The sequence below is a fragment of the Cucurbita pepo genome, chromosome 19 (assembly GCF_057944985.1).
Source record: "Cucurbita pepo subsp. pepo isolate OVF chromosome 19, ASM5794498v1, whole genome shotgun sequence".
Classification (NCBI taxonomy): domain Eukaryota; kingdom Viridiplantae; phylum Streptophyta; class Magnoliopsida; order Cucurbitales; family Cucurbitaceae; genus Cucurbita; species Cucurbita pepo.
The window spans coordinates 4,174,339-4,194,788 of NC_141816.1; positions in this window are offsets into that span (position 1 = coordinate 4,174,339).

Here is a 20,450-nt window from a genome sequence, read left to right on the forward strand (position 1 = left end):
CACAAATTAGGATTTATGAATTAGTGTTCGATTTTCAGCACTCTTCTATTGTTTCATGCACACCGTTTCTTAGAAATTAATTCTATTCTAATTCATTATACCTGATCATTACCCACGGAAATTTAAAAAAATGTTGACCGTGACTCGTATTTTTTATCATGTACTTCAAACGTCACAGATTAGATTTTATGAATTAGTGTTCGAATTTCAGCACTCTTCTATTGTTTCGTGCACACCGTTTCTTAGAAATTAATTCTATTCTAATTCATTGTGCCTGATCATTACACACGAAAATTTAAAAAAATGTTGACCGTGACTCGTATTTTTTAGCATGTACTTATAACGTCACACATTAAGATTTATGAATTAGGGTTCGATTTTCAGCACTCTTCTATTGTTTCCTGCACACCGTTTCTTAGAAATTAATTCTATTCTAATTCATTGTGCCTGATCATTACACACGGAAATATAAAAAAATGTTGACCGTGACTCGGATTTTTTAGCATGTAATTCAAATGTCACAGATTAGGATTTATGAATTAGGGTTCGATTTTCTGCACTCTTCTATTGTTTCCTGCACACCGTTTCTTAGAAATTAATTCTATTATAATACATTGTGCGTGATCATTACACACGGAAATTTCAAAAAATGTTGACCGTGACTCGGATTTTTTAGCATGTACTTCAAACGTAACAGATTAGGATTTATGAATTAGGGTTCGATTTTAAGCACTCTTCTATTGTTTTCTGCACACCGTTTCTTAGAAATGAATTCTATTCTAATTCATTGGGCCTAATCATTACACACGGAAATTTCAAAAAATGTTGACCGTGACTCGGATTTTTTAGCATGTACTTCCAAATGTCACAGATTAGGATTTATGAATTAGGGTTCGATTTTCAGCACTCTTCTATTGTTTCGTGCACACCGTTTCTTAGAAATTAATTCTATTCTAATTCATTGTGCCTGATCATTACACACGGAAATTTAAAAAAATGTTGACCGTGACTCGTATTTTTTAGCATGTACTTCAAACGTCACACATTAAGATTTATGAATTAGGGTTCGATTTTCAGCACTCTTCTATTGTTTCCTGCACACCGTTTCTTAGAAATTAATTCTATTCTAATTCATTGTGCCTGATCATTACACACGGAAATTTAAAAAAATGTTGACCGTGACTCGTATTTTTTAGCATGTACTTCAAACGTCACACATTAAGATTTATGAATTAGGGTTCGATTTTCAGCACTCTTCTATTGTTTCCTGCACACCGTTTCTTAGAAATTAATTCTATTCTAATTCATTGTGCCTGATCATTACACACGGAAATATAAAAAAATGTTGACCGTGACTCGGATTTTTTAGCATGTAATTCAAATGTCACAGATTAGGATTTATGAATTAGGGTTCGATTTTCTGCACTCTTCTATTGTTTCCTGCACACCGTTTCTTAGAAATTAATTCTATTCTAATTCATTGTGCGTGATCATTACACACGGAAATTTCAAAAAATGTTGACCGTGACTCGGATTTTTTAGCATGTACTTCAAACGTAACAAATTAGGATTTATGAATTAGGGTTCGATTTTCTGCACTCTTCTATTGTTTCATGCACACCGTTTCTTAGAAATTAATTCTATTCTAATAAATTCTACCTGATCATTACACACGGAAATTTCAAAATATGTTGACCGTGACTCGGATTTTTTAGCATGTACTTCAATCGTTACAGATTAGGATTTATGAATTAGGGTTCGATTTTAAGCACTCTTCTATTGTTTCCTGCACACCGTTTGTTAGAAATTAATTCTATTTAATTCATTGTGCCTGATCATTACACACGGAAATTTAAAAAAATGTTGACCGTGACTCGGATTTTTTAGCATTTACTTCAAACGTCACAGAATAGGATTTATGAATTAGGGTTCGATTTTAAGCACTCTTCTATTGTTTCCTGCACACCGTTTCTAAGAAATTAATGTTAGGATCGATACCAGTTGTTAGGATCGCACAACAACGCACACGCTCGATCTAGATGAACACAAAGAGAAGGATAGAGAGAAGTTGCAAGGAGAACTCTTGCTAAAAGGATTTTTTATTGATGACTTCAGGCATGTACAACAAGAGAGTACAGAGAATAGAAAAGTACATTTAAGAGCTTTACTGGACGGGATATATATATGGTTCAGTCTACTAAATATAGCTTTACCAGATTTAACCATCTACTATATATAGCTATGTACCATATATAGCTTTACCGGATATAGCCATTGACCAAGCTATAAATACAGGGAGCAGACTCCATAACTCAACAATTCTCCCACTTGGAGACTGATCCTACATCATACCAATTAGGGCTTTGCATAGCTTTAATTTTCCAACATCAACACATTTTGTCAACATGTCTGCTGGATTCTTTGCACCCTCTATCTTCTCCAAACACATATCGCCTTCTTCCACTAACCTGCGAGTGAAATGGTACCGTCTTCTCAAAAATTAATTCAATTTGTAATTCATTGTGCCTGATCATTACACACGAAAATTTAAAAAAATGTTCACCGTGACTCGGATTTTTTAGCATGTACGTCAAACGTCACAAATTAGGATTTATGAATTAGTGTTCGATTTTCAGCACTCTTCTATTGTTTCATGCACACCGTTTCTTAGAAATTAATTCTATTCTAATTCATTGTGCCTGATCATTACACAAGGAAATTTAAAAAAATGTTGACCGTGATTCGGATTTTTTAGCATGTACTTCAAACGTCACAGATTAGGATTTATGAATTAGGGTTCGATTTTCAGCACTCTTCTATTGTTTCATGCACACCGTTTCTTAAAAATTAATTCAATTGTAATTCATTGTGCCTGATCATTACACACGAAAATTTAAAAAAATGTTGACCGTGACTCGGATTTTTTAGCATGTATATCAAACGTCACAAATTAGGATTTATGAATTAGTGTTCGATTTTCAGCACTCTTCTATTGTTTCATGCACACCGTTTCTTAGAAATTAATTCTATTCTAATTCATTGTGCCTGATCATTACACACGGAAACTTCAAAAAATGTTGACCGTGACTCGTTTTTTTTAGCATGTACTTCAAACGTCACAGCTTAGGATTTATTAATTAGGGTTCGATTTTCATCACTCTTCTATTGTTTCATGCACACCGTTTCTTAAAAATTAATTCAATTATAATTCATTGTGCCCGATCATTACACACGAAAATTTAAAAAAATGTTCACCGTGACTCGGATTTTTTAGCATGTACATCAAACGTCACAAATTAGGATTTATGAATTAGTGTTCGATTTTCAGCACTCTTCTATTGTTTCATGCACACCGTTTCTTAGAAATTAATTCTATGCTAATTCATTGTGCCTGATCATTACACACGGAAATTTCAAAAAATGTTGACCGTGACTCGTTTTTTTTAGCATGTACTTCAAACGTCATAGCTTAGGATTTATTAATTAGGGTTCGATTTTCATCACTCTTCTATTGTTTCATGCACACCGTTTCTTAGAAATTAATTCTATTCTAATTCATTGTGCCTGATCATTACGCACGGAAATTTTAAAAAATGTTGACCGTGACTCTGATCTTTTAGCATGTACTTCAAACGTCACAGATTAGGATTTATGAATTAGGGTTCGATTTTCTATACTCTTCTATTGTTTCCTGCACACCGTTTCTTAGAAAATAATTCTATTGTAATTCATTGTGACTGATCATTACACACGGAAATTTAAAAAAATGTTGACCGCGATTCGGATTTTTTAGCATGTACTTCAAACGTCACAGATTAGGATTGATGAATTAGGGTTCAATTTTCAGCACTCTTCTATTGTTTCATGCACACCGTTTCTTAAAAATTAATTCAATTTGTAATTCATTGTGCCTGATCATTACACACGAAAATTTAAAAAAATGTTCACCGTGACTCGGATTTTTTAGCATGTACATCAAACGTCACAAATTAGGAATTATGAATTAGTGTTCGATTTTCAGCACTCTTCTATTGTTTCATGCACACCGTATCTTAGAAATTAATTCTATTCTAATTCATTGTGCCTGATCATTACACACGGAAATTTAAAAAAATGTTGACCGTGATTCGAATTTTTTAGCATGTACTTCAAACGTCACAGATTAGGATTTATGAATTAGGGTTCGATTTTCTGCATTCTTCTATTGTTTCATGCACACCGTTACTTAGAAATTAATTCTATTCTAATTCATTGTGCCTGATCATTACACACGGAAATGTAAAAAAGTTTTGACCGTGACTCGGATTTTTTAGCATGTACTTCAAACGTCACAGATTATGATTTATGAATTAGGGTTCGATTTTCAGCACTCTTCTAGTGTTTCCTTTACACCGTTTCTTAGAAATTAATTCTATTCTAATTCATTGTGCCTGATCATTACCCACGGAAATTTCAAAAAATGTTGACCGTGACTCGGATTTTTTAGCATGTACTTCAAACATCACAGATTAGGATTTATGAATTAGGGTTCGATTTTCAGCACTCTTTTATTGTTTCCTGCACACCGTTTCTTAGAAATTAATTCTATTCTAATTCATTGTGCCTAATCATTACACACGGAAAATTAAAAAAATGTTGACCGTGACTCGGATTTTTTAGCATGTACTTCAAACGTCACAGATTAGGATTTATTAATTAGGGTTCGATTTTCTGCACTCTTCTATTGTTTCATGCACACCGTTTCTTAGAAATTAATTCTATTCTAATTCATTGTGCCTGATCATTACACACGGAAACTTCAGAAAATGTTGACCGTGACTCGGATTTTTTAGCATGTACTTCAAACGTCACAGATTAGGATTTATGAATTAGGGTTCGATTTTCAGCACTGTTCTATTGTTTCCTGCACACCGTTTCTTAGAAATTAATTCTATTCTAATTCATTATGCCTGATCATTACACACGGAAATTTCAAAAAATGTTGACCGTGACTCGGATTTTTTAGCATGTACATCAAACGTAACAGATTAGAATTTATGAATTAGGGTTCGATTTTCTGCACTCTTCTATTGTTTCCTGCACATCGTTTCATAGAAATTAATTCTATTCTAATTCATTGTGCCTAATCATTACACACGGAAATTTCAAACAATGTTAACCGTGTCTCGGATTTTTTAGCATGTACTTCAAACGTAAAAGATTAGGATTTATGAATTAGGGTTCGATTTTAAGCACTCTTCTATTGTTTCCTGCACACCGTTTCTTAGAAATTAATTCTATTCTAATTCATTATACCTGATCATTACCCACGGAAATTTAAAAAAATGTTGACCGTGACTCGGATTTTTTAGCATGTACTTCAAACTTCACAGATTAGGATTTATGAATTAGGGTTCAATTTTCTGCACTCTTTTATTGTTTCATGCACACCTTTTCTTCGAAATTAATTCTATTCTAATTCATTGTGCTTGGATTTTTCAGCATGTACTTCAAACGTAACAGATTAGGTTTTATGAATTAAGGTTCAATTTTCAGCACTTTTCTATTGATTCCTGCACACCGTTTCTTAGAAACTAATTCTATTCTAATTCATTGTGCCTGATCAACACACGAAAATTTCAAAAAATCTTGAGCGTGACTCGGATTTTTTAGCATGTACTTCAAACATCACAGATTATGATTTATTAATTAGGGTTTGATTTTCAGCACTCTTTTGTTGTTTCCTGCACACCGTTTCTTAGAAATTAATTCTATTCTAATTCATTGTGCCTGATCATTACACACGGAAAATTAAAAAAATGTTGACCGTGACTCGGATTTTTTAGCATGTACTTCAAACGTCACAGATTAGGATTTATGAATTAGGGTTCGATTTTCTACACTCTTCTATTGTTTCATGCACACCGTTTCTTAGAAATTAATTCTATTCTAATTCATTGTGCCTGATCATTACACACGGAAACTTCAAAAAATGTTGACCGTGACTCGGATTTTTTAGAATGTATTTCAAACGTCACAGATTAGGATTTATGAATTAGGGTTCCATTTTCAGCACTCTTCTATTGTTTCATGCACACCGTTTTTTAGAAATTAATTCTATTATAATTCATTGTGCCTGATCATTACACACGGAAATTTAAAAAAATGTTGACCGTGACTCGGATTTTTTAGCATGTACTTCAAACGTCACCGATTATGATTTATGAATGAGGGTTCGATTTTAAGCACTCTTCTATTGTTTCCTGCACACCGTTTCTTAGAAATTAATTCTATTCTAATTCATTGTGCCTGATCATTACACACGGAAATTTCAAAAAATGTTGACCGTGACTCGGATTTTTTAGCATGTACTTCAAACGTCCCCGATTAGGAATTATGAATTATGGTTCGATTTTCAGCACTCTTCTATTGTTTCCTGCACACCGTTTCTTAGAAATTAATTATATTCTAATTCATTGGGCCTGATCATTACACACGGAAATTTAAAAAAATCTTGACCGTGACTCGGATTTTATAGCATGTACTTCAAACGTAACAGATTAGGATTTATGAATTAGGGTTCGATTTTAAGCACTCTTCTATTGTTTCCTGCACACCATTTCTTAGAAATTAATTCTATTCAAATTCATTGTGCCTAATCATTACACACGAAAATTTCAAAAAATTTTGACCGTGAATCGGATTTTTTAGCATGTACTTCAAACGTAACATATTAGTTTTTATGAATTAGGGTTCGATTTTAAGCACTCTTCTATTGTTTAATGCACACCGTTTCTTAGAAATTAATTCTATTCTAATTCATTGTGCCTGATCATTACACACGAAAATTTCAAAAAATGTTGACCGTGACTCGGATTTTTTAGCATGTACTTCAAACGTAACAGATTAGGTTTTTTGAATTAAGGTTCGATTTTAAGCACTATTCTATTGTTTCCTGCACACCGTTTCTTAGAAACTAATTCTATTCTAATTCATTGTGCCTGATCAACACACGAAAATTTCAAAAAATCTTGACCGTGACTCGGATTTTTTAGCATGTACTTCAAACGTCACAGATTATGATTTATTAATTAGGGTTTGATTTTCAGCACTCTTCTGTTGTTTCCTGCACACCGTTTCTTAGAAATTAATTCTATTCTAATTCATTGTGCCTGATCATTACACACGGAAAATTAAAAAAATGTTGACCGTGACTCGGATTTTTTAGCATGTACTTCAAACGTCACAGATTAGGATTTATGAATTAGGGTTCGATTTTCTGCACTCTTCTATTGTTTCATGCACACCGTTTCTTAGAAATTAATTCTATTCTAATTCATTGTGCCTGATCATTACACACGGAAACTTCAAAAAATGTTGACCGTGACTCGAATTTTTTAGCATGTACTTCAAACGTCACAGATTAGGATTTATGAATTAGGGTTCGATTTTTAGCACTGTTCTATTGTTTCCTGCACACAGTTTCTTAGAAATTAATTCTATTCTAATTCATTATGCCTGATCATTACACACGGAAATTTCAAAAAATGTTGACCGTTACTCGGATTTTTGAGAATGTATTTCAAACGTCACAGATTAGGATTTATGAATTAGGGTTCGATTTTAAGCACTCTTCTATTGTTTCCAGCACACCGTTTCTTAGAAATTAATTCTATTCTAATTCATTATACCTGATCATTACCCACGAAAATTTAAAAAAATGTTGACCGTGACTCGGATTTTTTAGCACGTACTTCAAACTTCACAGATTAGGATCTATGAATTAGGGTTCAATTTTCTTCACTCTTTTATTGTTTCATGCACACCGTTTCTTCGAAATTAATTCTATTCTAATGCATTGTGCTTGGATTTTTCAGCATGTACTTCAAACGTAACAGATTAGGTTTTATGAATTAAGGTTCGATTTTAAGCACTTTTCTATTGTTTCCTGCACACCGTTTCTTAGAAACTAATTCTATTCTAATTCATTGTGCCTGATCAACACACGAAATTTTCAAAAAATCTTGACCGTGACTCGGATTTTTTAGCATGTACTTCAATCGTCACAGATTAGGATTTATGAATTAGGGTTCAATTTTCTGCACTCTTCTATTGTTTCATGCACACCGTTTCTTAGAAATTAATTCTATTCTAATTCATTGTGCCTGATCATTACACACGGAAACTTCAAAAAATGTTGACCGTGACTCGGATTTTTTAGCATGTACTTCAAACGTCACAGATTAGTATTTATGAATTAGGGTTCGATTTTTAGCACTGTTCTATTGTTTCCTGCACACAGTTTCTTAGAAATTAATTCTATTCTAATTCATTATGCCTGATCATTACACACGGAAATTTCAAAAAATGTTGACCGTGACTCGGATTTTTGAGAATGTATTTCAAACGTCACAGATTAGGATTTATGAATTAGGGTTCCATTTTCAGCACTCTTCTATTGTTTCATGCACACCGTTTTTTAGAAATTAATTCTATTATAATTCATTGTGCCTGATCATTACACACGGAAATTTAAAAAAATGTTGACCGTGACTCGGATTTTTTAGCATGTACTTCAAACGTCACCGATTATGATTTATGAATGAGGGTTCGATTTTAAGCACTCTTCTATTGTTTCCTGCACACCGTTTCTTAGAAATTAATTCTATTATAATTCATTGTGCCTGATCATTACACACGGAAATTTCAAAAAATGTAGACCGTGACTCGGATTTTTTAGCATGTACTTCAAACGTCCCCGATTAGGAATTATGAATTAGGGTTCGATTTTCAGCACTCTTCTATTGTTTCCTGCACACCGTTTCTTAGAAATTAATTATATTCTAATTCATTGGGCCTGATCATTACACACGGAAATTTAAAAAAATCTTGACCGTGACTCGGATTTTATAGCATGTACTTCAAACGTAACAGATTAGGATTTATGAATTAGGGTTCGATTTTAAGCACTCTTCTATTGTTTCCTGCACACCGTTTCTTAGAAATTAATTCTATTCAAATTCATTGTGCCTAATCATTACACACGAAAATTTCAAAAAATTTTGACCGTGAATCGGATTTTTTAGCATGTACTTCAAACGTAACATATTAGTTTTTATGAATTAGGGTTCGATTTTAAGCACTCTTCTATTGTTTAATGCACACCGTTTCTTAGAAATTAATTCTATTCTAATTCATTGTGCCTGATCATTACACACGAAAATTTCAAAAAATGTTGACCGTGACTCGGATTTTTTAGCATGTACTTCAAACGTAACAGATTAGGTTTTATGAATTAAGGTTCGATTTTAAGCACTTTTCTATTGTTTCCTGCACACCGTTTCTTAGAAACTAATTCTATTCTAATTCATTGTGCCTGATCAACACACGAAAATTTCAAAAAATCTTGACCGTGACTCGGATTTTTTAGCATGTACTTCAAACGTCACAGATTAGGATTTATGAATTAGGGTTCGATTCTCTACACTCTTCTATTGTTTCATGCACACCGTTTCTTAGAAATTAATTCTATTCTAATTTATTGTGCCTGATCATTACACACGGAAACTTCAAAAAATGTTGACCGTGACTCGGATTTTTTAGCATGTACTTCAAACGTCACAGATTAGGAATTATGAATTAGGGTTCGATTTTCAGCACTGTTCTATTGTTTCCTGCACACAGTTTCTTAGAAATTAATTCTATTCTAATTCATTGTGCCTGATCATTACACACGGAAATTTCAAAAAATGTTGACCGTGACTCGGATTTTGGATAATGTATTTCAAACGTAACAGATTAGGATTTATGAATTAGGGTTCGATTTTAAGCACTCTTCTATTGTTTCATGCACACCGTTTCTTAGAAATTAATTCTATTATAATTCATTGTGCCTGATCATTACACACGAAAATTTCAAAAAATGTTGACCGTGACTCGGATTTTTTAGCATGTACTTCAAACGTCACAGATTATGATTTATGAATTAGGGTTCGATTTTAAGCACTCTTCTATTGTTTCCTGCACATCGTTTCTTAGAAATTAATTCTATTCTAATTGATTGTGCCTGATCATTAAACACGGAAATTTCAAAAAATGTTGACCGTGACTCGGATTTTTTAGCATGTACTTCAAACGTAACAGATTAGGATTTATGAATTAGGGTTCGATTTTAAGCACTCTTCTATTGTTTCCTGCACACCGTTTCTTAGAAATTAATTCTATTCTAATTCATTCTACCTGATCATTACCCACGGAAATTTAAAAAAATGTTGACCGTGACTCGGATTTTTTAGCATGTACTTCAAACGTCATAGATTAGGATTTATGAATTAGGGTTCGATTTTCAGCACTCTTCTATTGTTTCCTCCACACCGTTTCTTAGAAATTAATTTTATTATAATTCATTGTGCCTGATCATTACACACGAAAATTTCAACAAATGTTGACCGTGACTCGGATTTTTTAGCATGTACTTCAAACGTCACAGATTATGATTTATGAATTAGGGTTTGATTTTAAGCACTCTTCTATTGTTTCCTGCACATCGTTTCTTAGAAATTAATTCTATTCTAATTCATTGTGCCTGATCATTAAACACGGAAATTTCAAAAAATGTTGACCGTGACTCGGATTTTTTAGCATGTACTTCAAACGTATCAGATTAGGATTTATGAATTAGGGTTCGATTTTAAGCACTCTTCTATTGTTTCCTGCACATCGTTTCTTAGAAATTAATTCTATTCTAATTCATTGTGCCTGATCATTACACACGGAAATTTCAAAAAATGTTGACCGTGACTCGGATTTTGGATAATGTATTTCAAACGTCACAGATTAGGATTTATGAATTAGGGTTCCATTTTCAGCACTCTTCTATTGTTTCATGCACACCGTTTCTTAGAAATTAATTCTATTATAATTCATTGTGCCTGATCATTACACACGAAAATTTAAAAAAATGTTGACCGTGACTCGGATTTTTTAGCATGTACTTCAAACGAAACAGATTATGATTTATGAATTAGGGTTCGATTTTAAGCACTCTTCTATTGTTTCCTTCACATCGTTTCTTAGAAATTAATTCTATTCTAATTCATTGTGCCTGAGCATTAAACACGGAAATTTCAAAAAATGTTGACCGTGACTCGGATTTTTTAGCATGTACTTCAAACGTAACAGATTAGGATTTATGAATTAGGGTTCGATTTTAAGCACTCTTCTATTGTTTCCTGCACACCGTTTCTTAGAAATTAATTCTATTCTAATTCATTATACCTGATCATTACCCATGGAAATTTAAAAAAATGTTGACCGTGACTCGGATTTTTTAGCATGTACTTCAAACGTCATAGATTAGGATTTATGAATTAGGGTTCGATTTTCAGCACTCTTCTATTGTTTCCACCACACCGTTTCTTAGAAATTAATTTTATTATAATTCATTGTGCCTGATCATTACACACGAAAATTTCAACAAATGTTGACCGTGACTCGGATTTTTTAGCATGTACTTCAAACGTCACAGATTAGGATTTATGAATTAAGGTTCGATTTTAATCACTCTTCTATTGTTTCCTGCACACCGTTTCTTAGAAATTAATTCTATTCTAATTCATTGTGCCTGATCATTACGCCCGGAAAATTAAAAAAATGTTGACCGTGACTCGGATTTTTTAGCATGTACTTCAAACGTCACAGATTAGGATTTATGAATTAGGGTTCGATTTTCAGCACTGTTCTATTGTTTCCTGCACACAGTTTCTTAGAAAATAATTCTATTGTAATTCATTATGCCTGATCATTACACACGAAAATTTCAAAAAATGTTGACCGTGACTCGGATTTGGAGAATGTATTTCAAACGTCACAGATTAGGATTTATGAATTAGGGTTCCATTTTCAGCACTCTTCTATTGTTTCATGCACACCGTTTCTTAGAAATTAATTCAATTATAATTCATTGTGCCTGATCATTACACACGAAAATTTCAAAAAATGTTGACCGTGACTCGGATTTTTTAGCATGTACTTCAAACGTCACAGATTATGATTTATGAATTAGGGTTCGATTTTAAGCACTCTTCTATTTTTTCCTGCACATCGTTTCTTAGAAATTAATTCTATTCTAATTCATTGTGCCTGATCATTAAACACGGAAATTTCAAAAAATGTTGACCGTGACTCGGATTTTTTAGCATATACTTCAAACGTAACAGATTAGGATTTATGAATTAGGGTTCGATTTTAAGCACTCTTCTATTGTTTCCTGCACACCGTTTCTTAGAAATTAATTCTATTCTAATTCATTATACCTGATCATTACCCACGGAAATTTAAAAAAATGTTGACCGTGACTCGGATTTTTTAGCATGTACTTCAAACGTCACAGATTAGGATTGATGAATTAGGGTCCGATTTTCAGCACTCTTCTATTGTTTCCTCCACACCGTTTCTTAGAAATTAATTTTATTATAATTCATTGTGCCTGATCATTACACACGAAAATTTCAACAAATGTTGACCGTGACTCGGATTTTTTAGCATGTACTTCAAACGTCACAGATTAGGATTTATGAATTAGGGTTCGATTTTGAGCACTCTTCTATTGTTTCCTACACATCGTTTCATAGAAATTAATTCTATTCTAATTCATTGTGCCTGGTCATTACACACGAAAATTTCAAAAAATGTTGACCGTGACTCGGATTTTTTAGCATGTACTTCAAACGTCACAGATTACTATTTGTGAATTAGGGTTCGATTTTCTGCACTCGTCTATTATTTCCTGCACATCGTTTCTTAGAAATTAATTGTATTCTAATTCATTGTGTCTGATCATTACACACGGAAATTTCAAAAAATGTTGACCGTGACTCGGATTTTTTAGCATGTACTTCAAACGTCACAGATTAGGAATTATGAATTAGGGTTCGATTTTCAGCACTCTTCTATTGTTTCCTGCACACCGTTTCTTAGAAATTAATTATATTCTAATTCATTGGGCCTGATCATTACACACGGAAAATTACAAAAATCTTGACCGTGACTCGGATTTTTTAGCATGCACTTCAAACGTAACAGATTAGGATTTATGAATTAGGGTTCGATTTCAAGCACTCTTCTATTGTTTCCTGCACACCGTTTCTTAGAAATTAATTCTATTCTAATTCATTGTGCCTAATCATTACACACGAAAATTTCAAAAAATTTTGACCGTGAATCGGATTTTTTAGCATGTACTTCAAACGTAACAAATTAGTTTTTATGAATTAGGGTTCGATTTAAGCACTCTTCTATTGTTTAATGCACACCGTTTCTTAGAAATTAATTCTATTCTAGTTCATTGTGCCTGATCATTACACACGAAAAATTCAAAAAATGTTGACCGTGACTCGGATTTTTTAGCATGTACTTCAAACGTAACATATTAGTTTTATGAATTAAGGTTCGATTTTAAGCAGTTTTCTATTGTTTCCTGCACATCGTTTCTTAGAAACTAATTCTATTCTAATTCATTGTGCCTGATCAACACACGAAAATTTCAAAAAATGTTGACCGTGACTCGGATTTTTTAGCATGTACTTCAAACGTCACAGATTAGGATTTATGAATTAGGGTTCGATTTTCTGCACCCTTTTATTGTTTCATGCACACCGTTTCTTAGAAATTAATTATATTCTAATTCATTGTGCCTGATCATTACACACGGAAACTTCAAAAAATGTTGACCGTGACTCGGATTTTTTAGCATGTACTTCAAACGTCACAGATTAAGATTTATGAATTAGGGTTCGATTTTCAGCACTGTTCCATTGTTTCCTGCACACAGTTTCTTAGAAATTAATTCTATTCTAATTCATTATGCCTGATCATTACACACGAAAATTTCAAAAAATGTTGACCGTGACTCGGATTTTGGAGAATGTATTTCAAACGTCACAGATTAGAATTTATGAATTAGGGTTCCATTTTCAGCACTCTTCTATTGTTTCATGCACACCGTTTCTTAGAAATTAATTCTATTATAATTCATTGTGTCTGATCATTACACACGAAAATTTCAAAAAATGTTGACCGTGACTCGGATTTTTTAGCATGTACTTCAAACGTCACAGATTATGATTTATGAATTAGGGTTTGATTTTAAGCACTCTTCTATTGTTTCCTGCACATCGTTTCTTAGAAATTAATTCTATTCTAATTCATTGTGCCTGATCATTAAACACGGAAATTTCAAAAAATGTTGACCGTGACTCGGATTTTTTAGCATGTACTTCAAACGTAACAGATTAGGATTTATGAATTAGGGTTCGATTTTAAGCACTCTTCTATTGTTTCCTGCACATCGTTTCTTAGAAATTAATTCTATTCTAATTCATTGTGCCTGATCATTAAACACGGAAATTTCAAAAAATATTGACCGTGACTCGGATTTTTTAGCATGTACTTCAAACGTCACAGATTAGGAATTATGAATTAGGGTTCGATTTTCAGCACTCTTCTATTGTTTCCTGCACACCGTTTCTTAGAAATTAATTATATTCTAATTCATTGGGCCTGATCATTACACACGGAAAATTAAAAAAATCTTGACCGTGACTCGGATTTTTTAGCATGCACTTCAAACGTAACAGATTAGGATTTATGAATTAGGGTTCGATTTTAAGCACTTTTCTATTGTTTCCTGCACACAGTTTCTAGAAATTAATTATGTTCTAATTCATTATGCCTGATCATTACACACGAAAATTTCAAAAAATGTTGACCGTGACTCGGATTTTGGAGAATGTATTTCAAACGTCACAGATTAGGATTTATGAATTAGGGTTCCATTTTCAGCACTCTTCTATTGTTTCATGCACACCGTTTCTTAGAAATTAATTCTATTATAATTCATTGTGCCTGATCATTACACACGAAAATTTCAAAAAATGTTGACCGTGACTCGGATTTTTTAGCATGTACTTCAAACGTCACAGATTATGATTTATGAATTAGGGTTTGATTTTAAGCACTCTTCTATTGTTTCCTGCACATCGTTTCTTAGAAATTAATTCTATTCTAATTCATTGTGCCTGATCATTAAACACGGAAATTTCAAAAAATATTGACCGTGACTCGGATTTTTTAGCATGTACTTCAAACGTCACAGATTAGTATTTATGAATTAGGGTTCAATTTTCTGCACTCTTCTATTGTTTCATGCACACCGTTTCTTAGAAATTAATTATATTCTAATTCATTGTGCCTGATCATTACACACGGAAACTTCAAAAAATGTTGACCGTGACTCGGATTTTTTAGCATGTACTTCAAACGTCACAGATTAGGAATTATGAATTAGGGTTCGATTTTCAGCACTCTTCTATTGTTTCCTGCACACCGTTTCTTAGAAATTAATTATATTCTAATTCATTGGGCCTGATCATTACACACGGAAAATTAAAAAAATCTTGACCGTGACTCGGATTTTTTAGCATGCACTTCAAACGTAACAGATTAGGATTTATGAATTAGGGTTCGATTTTAAGCACTTTTCTATTGTTTCCTGCACACAGTTTCTAGAATTTAATTCTATTCTAATTCATTATGCCTGATCATTACACACGAAAATTTCAAAAAATGTTGACCGTGACTCGGATTTTGGAGAATGTATTTCAAACGTCACAGATTAGGATTTATGAATTAGGGTTCCATTTTCAGCACTCTTCTATTGTTTCATGCACACCGTTTCTTAGAAATTAATTCTATTATAATTCATTGTGCCTGATCATTACACACGAAAATTTCAAAAAATGTTGACCGTGACTCGGATTTTTTAGCATGTACTTCAAACGTCACAAATTATGATTTATGAATTAGGGTTTGATTTTAAGCACTCTTCTATTGTTTCCTGCACATCGTTTCTTAGAAATTAATTCTATTCTAATTCATTGTGCCTGATCATTAAACACGGAAATTTCAAAAAATGTTGACCGTGACTCGGATTTTTTAGCATGTACTTCAAACGTAACAGATTAGGATTTATGAATTAGGGTTCGATTTTAAGCACTCTTCTATTGTTTCCTGCACATCGTTTCTTAGAAATTAATTCTATTCTAATTCATTGTGCCTGATCATTAAACACGGAAATTTCAAAAAATATTGACCGTGACTCGGATTTTTTAGCATGTACTTCAAACGTCACAGATTAGTATTTATGAATTAGGGTTCGATTTTCTGCACTCGTCTATTACTTCCTGCACATCGTTTCTTAGAAATTAATTGTATTCTAATTCATTGTGCCTGATAATTACACACGGAAATTTCAAAAAATGTTGACCGTGACTCGGATTTTGGATAATGTATTTCAAACGTCACAGATTAGGATTTATGAATTAGGGTTCCATTTTCAGCACTCTTCTATTGTTTCATGCACACCGTTTCTTAGAAATTAATTCTATTATAATTCATTGTGCCTGATCATTACACACGAAAATTTCAAAAAATGTTGACCGTGACTCGGATTTTTTAGCATGTACTTCAAACGTCACAGATTATGATTTATGAATTAGGGTTTGATTTTAAGCACTCTTCTATTCTTTCCTGCACATCGTTTCTTATAAATTAATTCTATTCTAATTCATTGTGCCTGATCATTAAACACGGAAATTTCAAAAAATGTTGACCGTGACTCGGATTTTTTAGCATGTACTTCAAACGTAACAGATTAGGATTTATGAATTAGGGTTCGATTTTAAGCACTCTTCTATTGTTTCCTGCACACCGTTTCTTAGAAATTAATTTTATTCTAATTCATTATACCTGATCATTACCCACGGAAATTTAAAAAAATGTTGACCGTGACTCGGATTTTTTAGCATGTACTTCAAACGTCACAGATTAGGATTTATGAATTAGGGTTCGATTTTCAGCACTCTTCTATTGTTTCCTCCACACCGTTTCTTAGAAATTAATTTTATTATAATTCATTGTGCCTGATCATTACACACGAAAATTTCAACAAATGTTGACCGTGACTCGGATTTTTTAGCATGTACTTCAAACGTCACAAATTAGGATTTATGAATTAGGGTTCGATTTTGAGCACTCTTCTATTGTTTCCTGCACATCGTTTCATAGAAATTAATTCTATTCTAATTCATTGTGCCTGGTCATTACACACGAAAATTTCAAAAAATGTTGACCGTGACTCGGATTTTTTAGCATGTACTTCAAACGTCACAGATTAGGATTTATGAATTAGGGTTCGATTTTCAGCACTCTTCTATTGTTTCCTGCACACCGTTTCTTAGAAATTAATTATATTCTAATTCATTGGGCCTGATCATTACACACGGAAATTTAAAAAAATCTTGACCGTGACTCGGATTTTTTAGCATGCACTTAAAACGTAACAGATTAGGATTTATGAATTAGGGTTCGATTTTCTGCACTCATCTATTGTTTCCTGCACACCGTTTCTTAGAAATTAATTCTATTCTAATTCATTGTGCCTAATCATTACACACGAAAATTTCAAAAAATTTTGACCGTGAATCGGATTTTTTAGCATGTACTTCAAACGTAACAGATTAGTTTTTATGAATTTGGGTTCGATTTTAAGCACTCTTCTTTTGTTTAATGCACACCGTTTCTTAGAAATTAATTCTATTCTAATTCATTGTGCCTGATCATTACACACGAAAATTTAAAAAATTGTTGACCGTGACTCGGATTTTTTAGCATGTACTTCAAACGTAACAGATTAGGTTTTATGAATTAAGGTTCGATTTTAAGCACTTTTCTATTGTTTCCTGCACACCGTTTCTTAGAAACTAATTCTATTCTAATTCATTGTGCCTGATCAACACACGAAAATTTCAAAAAATGTTGACCGTGACTCGGATTTTTTAGCATGTACTTCAAACGTCACAGATTAGGATTTATGAATTAGGGTTCGATTTTCTGCACTCTTCTATTGTTTCATGCACACCGTTTCTTAGAAATTAATTATATTCTAATTCATTGTGCCTGATCATTAAACACGGAAATTTCAAAAAATGTTGACCGTGACTCGGATTTTTTAGCATGTACTTCAAACGTAACAGATTAGGATTTATGAATTAGGGTTCGATTTTAAGCACTCTTCTATTGTTTCCTGCACACCGTTTCTTAGAAATTAATTCTATTCTAATTCATTATACCTGATCATTACCCACGGAAATTTAAAAAAATGTTGACCGTGACTCGGATTTTTTAGCATGTACTTCAAACGTCACAGATTAGGATTTATGAATTAGGGTTCGATTTTCTGCACTCTTCTATTGTTTCCTCCACACCGTTTCTTAGAAATTAATTTTATTATAATTCATTGTGCCTGATCATTACAAACGAAAATTTCAACAAATGTTGACCGTTACTCGGATTTTTTAGCATGTACTTCAAACGTCACAAATTAGGATTTATGAATTACGGTTCGATTTTGAGCACTCTTCTATTGTTTCCTGCACATCGTTTCATAGAAATTAATTCTATTCTAATTCATTGTGCCTGGTCATTACACACGAAAATTTCAAAAAATGTTGACCGTGACTCGGATTTTTTAGCATGTACTTCAAACGTCACAGATTAGGATTTATGAATTAGGTTTCGATTTTCAGCACTCTTCTATTGTTTCCTGCACACCGTTTCTAAGAAATTAATTCTATTCTAATTCATTGTGCCTGATCATTACACACGGAAAATTAAAAAAATGTTGACCGTGACTCGGATTTTTTAGCATGTACTTCAAACGTCACAGATTAGTATTTATGAATTAGGGATCGATTTTCTGCACTCGTCTATTATTTCCTGCACATCGTTTCTTAGAAATTAATTGTATTCTAATTCATTGTGCCTGATCATTACACACGAAAATTTCAAAAAATGTTGACCGTGACTCGGATTTTTTAGCATGTACTTCAAACGTCACAGATTAGGAATTATGAATTAGGGTTCGATTTTCAGCACTCTTCTATTGTTTCCTGCTCACCGTTTCTTAGAAATTAATTATATTCTAATACATTGGGCCTGATCATTACACACGGAAATTTAAAAAAATCTTGACCGTGACTCGGATTTTTTTGCATGCACTTCAAACGTAACAGATTAGGATTTATGAATTAGGGTTCGATTTTAAGCACTCTTCTATTGTTTCCTGCACACCGTTTCTTAGAAATTAATTCTATTCTAATTCATTGTGCCTAATCATTACACACGAAAATTTCAAAAAAAATTTCACCGTGAATCGGATTTTTTAGCATGTACTCCAAACGTAACAGATTAGTTTTTATGAATTTGGGTTCGATTTTAAGCACTCTTCTATTGTTTAATGCACACCGTTTCTTAGAAATTAATTCTATTCTAATTCATTGTGCCTGATCATTACACACGAAAATTTCAAAAATTGTTGACCGTGACTCGGATTTTTTAGCATGTACTTCAAACGTAACAGATTAGGTTTTATGAATTAAGGTTCGATTTTAAGCACTTTTCTATTGTTTCCTGCACACCGTTTCTTAGAAACTTATTCTATTCTAATTCATTGTGCCTGATCAACACACGAAAATTTCAAAAAATGTTGACCGTGACTCGGATTTTTTAGCATGTACTTCAAACGTCACAGATTAGGATTTATGAATTAGGGTTCGATTTTCTGCACTCTTCTATTGTTTCATGCACACCGTTTCTTAGAAATTAATTCTATTCTAATTCATTGTGCCTGATCATTACACACGGAAACTTCAAAAAATGTTGACCGTGACTCGGATTTTTTAGCATGTACTTCAAACGTCACAGATTAGGATTTATGAATTAGGGTTCGATTTTCAGCACTGTTCTATTGTTTCCTGCACACAGTTTCTTAGAAATTAATTCTATTCTAATTCATTATGCCTGATCATTACACACGGAAATTTAAACAAATGTTGACCGTGACTCGGATTTTTTAGCATGTACTTCAAACGTCACAGATTAGGATTTATGAATTAGGGTTCGATTTTAATTACTCTTCTATTGTTTCCTGCACACCGTTTCTTAGAAATTAATTCTATTCTAATTCATTATACCTGATCATTACCCACGGAAATTTAAAAAAATGTTGACCGTGACTCGGATTTTTTAGCATGTACTTCAAACATCACAGATTAGGATTTATGAATTAGGGTTCGATTTTCAGCACTCTTCTATTGTTTCCTCCTCACCGTTTCTTAGAAATTAATTTTATTATAATTCATTGTGCCTGATCATTACACACGAAAATTTCAACAAATGTTGACCGTGACTAGGTTTTTTTAGCATGTACTTCAAACGTCACAGATTAGGATTTATGAATTAGGGTTCGATTTTAAGCACACTTCTATTGTTTCCTGCACATCGTTTCTTAGAAATTAATTCTATTCTAATTCATTGTGCCTGGTCATTACACACGAAAATTTCAAAAAATGTTG